Here is a 9,473-nt window from a genome sequence, read left to right as displayed (position 1 = left end):
CGCACACCCAACAACAGATGCAGGAGAAGACCAACAACGTGGCAGCCGTTTCGGCACAACTCGGACTCAACATCCACAAAGGCAAGACCAAGGTCCTCAAAATCAACACAGCTAACACCAACACAATAAAACTGGACGGCGAGGCATTGGATGAAGTTGAAGCCTTCACTTACCTAGGCAGTGTGATCGACACGCATGGGGGCACAGATGCTGACATTAGAGCCAGAATCGGTAAAGCCTGTGGATCTTTCATCCTATTACGGAACATCTGGAGTTCCAAAGAACTGACTTCCAACACCAAAGTTAGGTTCTTCAACTCCAACGTCAAAGCGGTCCTCCTATACGGAGCAGAAACATGGAGAACTACAGCTGCCACCATCAAGAAGGTGCAGGTCTTCATCAACAGCTGCCTGCGGAGGATCCTCCACATCCGATGGCCAGACACCATCAGTAACAACGAACTCTGGCAGAGAACCAACCAGCTTCCGGCGGAAGAAGAAATGAGGAAACGCAGATGGCGATGGATAGGCCACACCCTACGAAAGCCTGCGACCACCATCATAAGACAAGCCCTAACATGGAACCCACAGGGCAAGCGGAAAAGGGGTCATCCTAGAAACACCTGGCGCAGAGACCTGGAAGCAGACATCAAGACCATGAAGACGACCTGGAACCAGCTGGAGAGAACAGCTCAAGACAGAGATGCTTGGAGATCGCTTGTTGACGGCCTATGCCCCAGAAGGGGCAGAAGGCGTAAGTAAGTAAGTAATTTGCTTAAAACTCTCTCTCTGTCTCTCTCCATTGTCTCCCTCTCAGCTTTCCTACTGTCTGTCTCACCTACAAAATATATATGTTTTGTCATTCATTCCACTGTCTCCCTCTCAGCTTTCCTGCTGTCTGTCTTAACCACTTAAAATCTCTATAGCCTTAGTGAAACAGACCTGAGTTGCAACTGTACTTGGACCTCTTCTTTCCATCACCAAATCTCTTCGCCAAACATAGCTGATCTACAAGCTCACAATGTGTCGCAAGACAAAACGTAGATCTGCTATTATGCCCCGCCCACACACACTCCCCAGAATAGGCATACTGGGTAAGGTTCAAATGGTTTTTCATGAAAAAGTGACCATGTGACTCACCTCAAAGCACTTTTAGTTGTATCTTTTTACTTTATTGATCAAGGAACTCTCCACTGACTACAGAGGCTATTATCAGTAATGCTCCACTTCCTTGCTCACTATGTTAGGCATGCCTGCACGCACGCACACATGATGTAAAGCCTTGCCTGTATGGAGGTACTGCAAAACATTACACTTTTTGAAAAACGATTAATAAAAACAACACAACTCGCCACAAAAATCCACTTTCAGATTGGCTAATTTCACTGTTTGACAAGGAGTATATATTTTTGATTGATTGATATATTTACTGACAATGTTTACATGTACAGGAAAATGCATGCACATAATTAATTATACATCACCATCAAAAGGATAAATGCAAGAAAGCCAACGGCTTGAACATAGTGTGTGTGCGTGCGTGCGTGCGTGCGTGCGTGCGTGTGGCTGTGGTTGTCCCAGCCAGCCACCCTTGAGAAAGGGGGGCTGTCATGCCATGCATGGTTGTTGTTTGCCCCTGACCCTCCCATGACCTGCTCCTAGTTCTCCTCAGATATCGACTCTCCATCCAACCTCAAAACTAACCTAAAAGAATGACTGACCTTAAAATGCAAGTGAGCATATAGTTTAACTCATTAAATAAGCCTTGCCGTGCCTGCGTATTGTATTTTAATGTGTTACTGATGAATTTAGTACAATGGATCACAATGTGGAAAGAAGCTCCCACAGGCTTTTTGTGTTATCCTTTTAGCATAACTTTTAGCTGTACTACGTCTGTATTAACAATATTCTTAATAAAGTATTCAATCAATCAATACATCAAATAGAGTCTATTTGATTCATGTGGGTCCCAACCTTTATTGTCTATTTAATAGACAATAAAGGTTGGGACCCACATGGTAAACATTGAGTTCAACTAACGAATTTAAACTACAAAGCCACAATAAAGGAGGAGAGGATGTCGATTTAAAGGGACATTATTATAGTTAAAAAGTGAAACTGAGTTTTATAACTTTTTAGCAACAGCAAAGTCCTTTTAAATATGCTACATCACAATTCTTCTTTCTTCAGTTATTGTTCCCATTGATCCTATAAGCACCGCCAGTCTGTCGAGCACTTAATTAGCTGGTCTTGTTTTTTCTCTGTTTCTACAGAGGACAGAACACAGAATATAGTCGCAAAGGTTACCATGGCAACTAGGTTTCCACGGCAACCGCAACAGTCTGAAACAACAGTCCATGCGACTGACTGCTGGTGGAAAAAAGTACCCAAATGTTTTACCTAAGTAAAAGTATACTTTAATGTAGAAATACTCTGTAAAGTAAAAGTCCGGAATTTAAAATGTACTTGAGTAAAAGTACTAAAGTATTGGCATCAAAATGTACTGTAAGCACCAAAAGTACTATATGTCTCATTTCAAGTTTTCAAGTGTACAAAATCCTTTGAAAATAGCCGATCGCATGTAGATCGGCTATTTTCAAATGGACAAAGTGTATATTCTAAAACGGTTAGTCCCAATACTTGATTCTGATTGGCTGGTTTCTGTTGTAAATCTCACGATAATCCACACCTTCAATCACTTTATATCATTCCCAGCTCATGCATTACATTGATCCCGCAACTCTGTAGCTGAACTGGGGAAGGGGAGTGCTTGATTGCCTTAACAAACCCAGGCCGTGCGGGTGTCTAAGCACCCCCCCCCCCCGCGCTCATATGACTGTGAATGTGTGGCTCCGGCCTCGTAAAGACATCAAGCTTCTATTCCCTAGTAACAGAGACTTGCAGAGTAAACAATCACACCCGTGTGAACTGAGTGGTGCAACTCCCCCCCCCCCCCCTCTCTCTCTCATTAGCAGGCAACAGTGCAGCACTATCACTCTCTCTGTTTCTGGCACAACAGCGCCCCTACTGGTAGTAATAGTCATACTGGTGCTCATTAACCAACACATAGCCACATAGGTGAACACATATGTGAACACGGACATTGCTGTTCCTTGGAGTGGTTGCACCACTCAAAAAAAGGAAGTGTGGCTTGCTCTGGTGGGCGCAAAGTGTAGCTACTTTTGTGAATTTAATAGTTTTATGAGGTTAATATTGCTATAATATGTTTGTAACCATTTTGGAAAAGCATTAAGCCATGCGAGGTCCCAGCTTATCATGTATTTCATAATGGCTGAGTAGGGTTGGAAACTCTCCGCTATGCCTCTCAGCCATTCTAGAATACACGGTAACCCGAGACCTCTTGTGTCCTATTGCTTTAATTATTATACTACATTTTGTCCATTTGAAAATAGACGTTATATATAGGCCTGAAGTGGTTACTGTATGCTTTGTAAACAAAATCTACAAAGTAACTATAGTAACTATACATTTTTCAAATAACTGTAGTAGAGTAAAGTACAATATTTGCCTGAATTGCCTCTGAGATGTACTGTAGTGAGTGGAAGTGAAAGTACTGAAAATTTGAAATATTCCACTAAAGTAAAATACATAAAAAATTTACTTAAGTAAGTACTTGAGTAAATGCACTTACAGTAGTTACGTTACACCACTGCGTGGAGCTGCCTGCCGCTAGCTTCTGATATGAATAAGAGATTAGATTTAGAGGATGAAATAGAATAGACATGACACGTGTGAGATAATTAACACGGAAGCTAGCTCCTTACATGAATAAGACATCACATTTAGAATGGAGAATGATACAATAGAATAGAAATGACATGTAAGTAAGGGATAATACGTGTGTTTATAGCTTCTGATCTGATTAATGACTTTAACCACACGGCATCCATATTATTTTCTGGAATTGTTTTTCATCCAAGTATACACATAGCCAACTGAGGTCCATTTTGACCAAGTCTAGTGCACTGTTTCCCAAACAGTGGGTCGGGACCCATTTGTGGGTCACGGACACAATGATATAAACACTAAACAAATCAATAATATAAAGTGTTTTTTTAAGGTGTGACAATAAAGTCTTTCTGATTCTGATTCACTTGAACTCTAGCATCCTTATATTCTAGGGGAACATTCACCAAACACGTGTCGCAAAGAGGTTTGGAAAAAGGAGCAGACCAAGTACAGAGTTAAAGTTAAGTCTTGAGGATTTAAGTGGTTAAATGTCTGAAAATACACATTAACATGAATCCAACATATTGAACATGAATTTATACTTTTTTTTATAGACACTGATGTCTGATATATAGTGCTGCTAAACAGGACTATGAATGGAGCTATCTATGAAATCTATGAAAATGTTTAGTCTGCAACACAATTTTAATATGTAGATGGGTCCGTGCTTCATCTCTGTAGCTAAGGGGGTCCATGGCCTGAAATACGTGACATACATGAGGTTACATGATAGCCATTATGGCGTGTTTAAAATAGCAGCAGATGTAATGACATATATGTATGGTACATAAGGTGCATGGTTTCAGGAAAATATCAATACAATGAAGTCGTGTATTATATAACCACCATGACAAAATATACAGTCATATTGTCAGGATATGTCTTCCTGCTTTATTTTGTAATGCTGTTATGAGCTAAATTGAATTATGGGTTCCATGTTGTGATTCCTCAATGTTCCTATTTTCTGTGTTCTTAGATTGTAGCCTAAAATACTGTGGAACTTTCAATACTCGTGGGGAGTCCTGCCAACTGACCCCCCTCCTCTCTCGCACGCACGCACGCACGCATGCACACACACAGAGGAGTGTTAATGTGTTTATTAGGTTCAGCCCTCAGACAATACATGGAGCCATCAATCACAGGGAACATCTGTGCAACACGTTCTAATGCAACGTTCGCACTTTAACAAGAGGAGAGGAGAGGATTCACTTCATCATTGCCTTTTAGTGAAGTCAATCAAAACGGTAACATCTGTCAGGGGAGAGCGAGAGAGAGAGAGAGCGAGAGAGAGAGAGAGAGAGAGAGAGAGAGAGAGGGAGGGGGGTTTAGAGCGGGGTCAGGGGTAGAGTGGCCGGTACAGTTTGATCCCAGGCTCCCCATGCAGAGTTAGTGTCTAAGTGTCCTTGAGCAAGACTGAATCGCTAATTACTCCCAGTGTGCAGCTTGGTGCCCTGCATGGTTTCCTCCACCATCGGTGTATATGAATGTGTGTGTGAATGGGTGAATGTAATGCACAATCTATGAAAAGTGCTTTGGATAAAAGCGCATACCGTAAATGCACCATTTACAGACAGACAGACAGACAGACAGACAGACAGACAGACAGAGTGTGCTTTTCTGTCTGATATTTGGTCTATCACACCAGAGAATTAACTTGTGGTCCATTGTACTCAATTCATCAGCATACTAATACAGTACATACAATAAAATACAAATATGACATATTGGTAGACAACTCTGTAGCATCAACAGGTGGAATTATTGAGAAAGGAGGGCGTTCAACCTCTACGCCCAACGAGGTTGGGGGAGGAGGGGGGGGTATGCCTTTATTGATAGGACAGTTAGGCTGACAGGAAATGGGGAGAGAGATGGGGAGTGACCGTCGGGATCGGGACTCGAACCCGCAACTCTCCATTGTAGCCTATAGGTGCGTGGACCCCTATAGGCCAGCAGGCCGGGACAATGCTGCAATTAAATATAAATATAGTACAAGACGCAAGTATTCACCTTGAAACATGGTTGTGTCATTCACACAGTGGCTTGCCGAGGCTGGTGTCAATCACACAACACGTGTTCCCACTTGTAATCTTGTTGGATTGAATTCCGGCAGAGGTTGACCCAGTTAGGGAGCTTCTACTCAATCTACTGTATACGATGTCAATCACTGAGGTACAGGTAAAGTGGTTTAGAGTGTGTGTCGTAATTCACATTATTTTATTATTGGTGTGGCAGTAACAAAGTTAGGGGGCACAGTTGTATGTGGCTCTAATTGACACGGGGAGTGACTGTGGAGCGTTATAAGTGAGTTAGGGAGCGTCTGCACGTTGTTGTACTCTGCAGGAGGACATGGCAGCCAGGGACAGTGGCGGAGGAACTATTCAGACTTTTTAAATTAAGTGCAAGTAGAAACCAGAAATGTCTAAAAGGGCACTATTTTCGGAGATGCGGTGCACGGCATGGATTTCTACACGGGGAGAAATTCTCTCGACATAAATTGCTGCATTCATGTTCAGGAGAGGTTGGAAGAGGCAATTATCTTGAATACTGCCTTCGGGTGCGACATGGAAATGTGGCATTTGGATTTCTTTCACCATTAGTAAAAGTTGATGCTCTGCTGCTCTAGCTCCGTTTGGAACCATCTACGCTCTTAGCTCCGAGAAGAGGTTCCGTATATACCTAATTACCTATACGTATAGAGGTATCCCTGCATCGGTAGAGCAGGGGTTGAGCCGTCCAAAAACAGTAGCGAAAACCCTTTTCGCAGTATCGTTTCCAAAACGTAAAGGTATTTCTGGCGAGCTACAAACTTAGGACAGACACGTAACATTTTTAGACAGGGGTGAAACAACCACTTACAAAGCTTATGAAGTCAGCCAGTACCATTGTGACCGACTAGTCACCACGCACCCAGGGAATAGGAAGGACTACACACGGCAGCTTTCTTCAGTTGAACGTTTTATTCCTCCTCGCTGCAGAGCAAACGGCCAACAACAGGAGCCGAAACAGAATATATTAATGGGTTAGTGACCTTTATGACCACTATGTGACATTAAACATACAACCAGTATCAGGCAGAAATGTGGACTTGTGTGTGCCTCTCACTGCAACAGAGAACACTAGGTAGGCACTAGGCACTAGGTCTCTTATATACACAGCATCTGTCCTTCTTTTCATTACCACAATGGGTTGCAGCCGGTGCGCCTGTGAGTTGGCAGAGCCAGACCTGTCACCCCACAGACAGCACCTAGATCACTCCCCCTGCCACGACCATGTTTTCCCAATGCAATCTTACGGAAGCAGTACTGCGCATGCGGACGGGGGTTGACTGACCTACTAAATATGCAATTTAAGCCTGATTTAAGCAGTTGTTTCAACCCTGTGACTGTCCTAAGTTTATCATCTGTACAGTAGATAGCCAGAAACGATTTTGGAAACGATACTGCGAAAAGGGTTTTCGCCGCTGTTTTTGGACGGCTCAACTCCCCGTTCTACCGATGCGGGGACACCTCTATACGGAACCTCTTCTCGGAGCTAAAACCGTATAGGTTCAAAACGGAGCTAGGTCTGCTCTGGAGAGGGTACTTTTTACAGACGGGTGAAAGGGCAGGGGGCTCAAGATGTCTGTGTGGGATGAGGTGGTGTCACGGGTGATGTTGTGCAGCCAGGTGCACACCTGGCTGGCTTTATGTTTAGTTATTGCATATTTAGTATATTTTAGTATATTGTTATTGCATATTTAGTTGAGAGCTTCTGCTCTGCTGTCTGCACTGCAGACAGTGACGCTGTGTTGTGGGGTAGCTGTGGAAACCCCTGCCAATGTCAACTATAGTTGTCTGTCTGCCTGCCTTTCTCTTTTGGGGGGGGCTGGGTACCCCAAAATTACAGCCCAGGGGGGCCCTGAAATTCTGTCTAGCCCGGGGGCCCTTGGGAGGGAAAAAAATCCGGCCCTGTCTCCTGGCTGGCCAGAACCGAAATGTTCAGAAATAGTTTTATTCTCAGCACTGCAATAAATAGCTAATTAGTTTGTTTTCATTGATAATATCTGTAGGCGCAAACATTGGAGTGAAACAGATCTATATTTTCATGGATAATCCATGGATTAGGCATGTAGAGCCTGCTGTATGCTTTATGGAAAGTTCCACTTTGCACGCGCGCACACGCACACGCACGCGCACACACACACGCACGCGCACACGCACGCGCGCACACACACACACACACACACACACACACACACACACATCACACACACACACACACACACACACACACACACACACACACACACACACACACACACACACACACACACACACACACACACACACACACAGTAAGATGATCTCAGTGTTAGAAGGAAAAGCACTTTGTCAAAATTGTATTAGCCAGATAAATGGATGGATGGAGAGAGAGAGAGACAGAGAGAGAGAGAGAGTGGGGGGGGGGGCTGTCTGTCTGTAAACAATGGCCAAACCTCCATATCTTCCATCAGTAAACACCCTTTTGCTCACAGCATACACATCTTTTCTGTTCTGAATCAAATCTCCTGTGAGGCTGTGCATATGTATTTTGGTCATAATTCTATATATATTGCACTATGCATGTGATTGTTGCATGTGATTGCTGCACCATAAACTGTTACTTTTCAGGAAATGGAAAGAAATAACTTGTGTTATATAGACACACGCTCTTGTTTATATTAGGCTACTATTATACTAACATTTATAATTATTGTTGAAGTACTCATCCCCGGTTGCTAATTTATTCTTCAATGACATCGTGTGCATTCTCTCTCTATTGCTGTTAAAGGTATATTCAGTGATTTCACTCAAAAAACCTTAGGTTTAGTTTTTGGCTGTGGGACCCAGCCTTTCGTCCAATCAGGATAGAGAGTCAAAAACGAAACCTAAGGTTTTTTTAACCCCAGGGGTTAACTGGGGACAGGGAGGAACTCCTTATATGGCCAGCACACTCTATAGTAGGGAGGATTATCACAAAAAAAAGAAAAAGAAAATGATATTTGAATTAAGTGAAATCACTGAATATACCTTTAAGCTCACATGTGTCTTAATATCTTGTTATTGTTGCCCCAATGCAGGCTACAGAGCACAAAAATGTTACTGGATGAGTGAGTGACACTTAAAACCTCTCTTAATCCTTCTCTCTCTCTATCCCATAATACAACAGGGTGCTCTCCCAGCGTTACCATGGTGACGGATGAGGGAATACAGTGTCCTTTCTGTTCCGTGAACATTTTCGTGGCAACCTGACGCACGCCAAACGTCACACAATACTAGACTTGTGGGGTCCTCTACATTTTAGGACTTCATTGCAAACACGAGAAAAAATAGCAGATCTACAAGCTCTACAAGTTGAGAGAACTTGCAGAACGTTTTTTTTTGTCGGTGTGTGTGTATGACATCACCGCATTTGTCTTATGAGTACCAGGAAAATGTTGTGCTCACAGAGTGTCTGTTTCTCTAGTCTAATTCATACTTGTGTGGGACATTTGGTCCTCACCAATATAGTACTACAGTACAAGTAGTACTGTGTGAGTGTGCGTGCGTCATAGCAGAACAAGTTGTGCTATCACTGATACTTTGTGCTAAAAATAGCTGACCTGCTTCTACACTTTATTCTCCATCAATTCAACATTTCTGCAAATGTTCGACACTTCTCCCAAAACGGAACGGTGATCGCCAAAATGACACGTCTGAAACATAG

Source organism: Protomyctophum parallelum, assembly GCF_964188405.1.
Source record: "Protomyctophum parallelum genome assembly, chromosome: 12".
In the NCBI taxonomy this organism is placed as follows: domain Eukaryota; kingdom Metazoa; phylum Chordata; class Actinopteri; order Myctophiformes; family Myctophidae; genus Protomyctophum; species Protomyctophum parallelum.
This window is presented reverse-complemented; position numbering follows the sequence as displayed.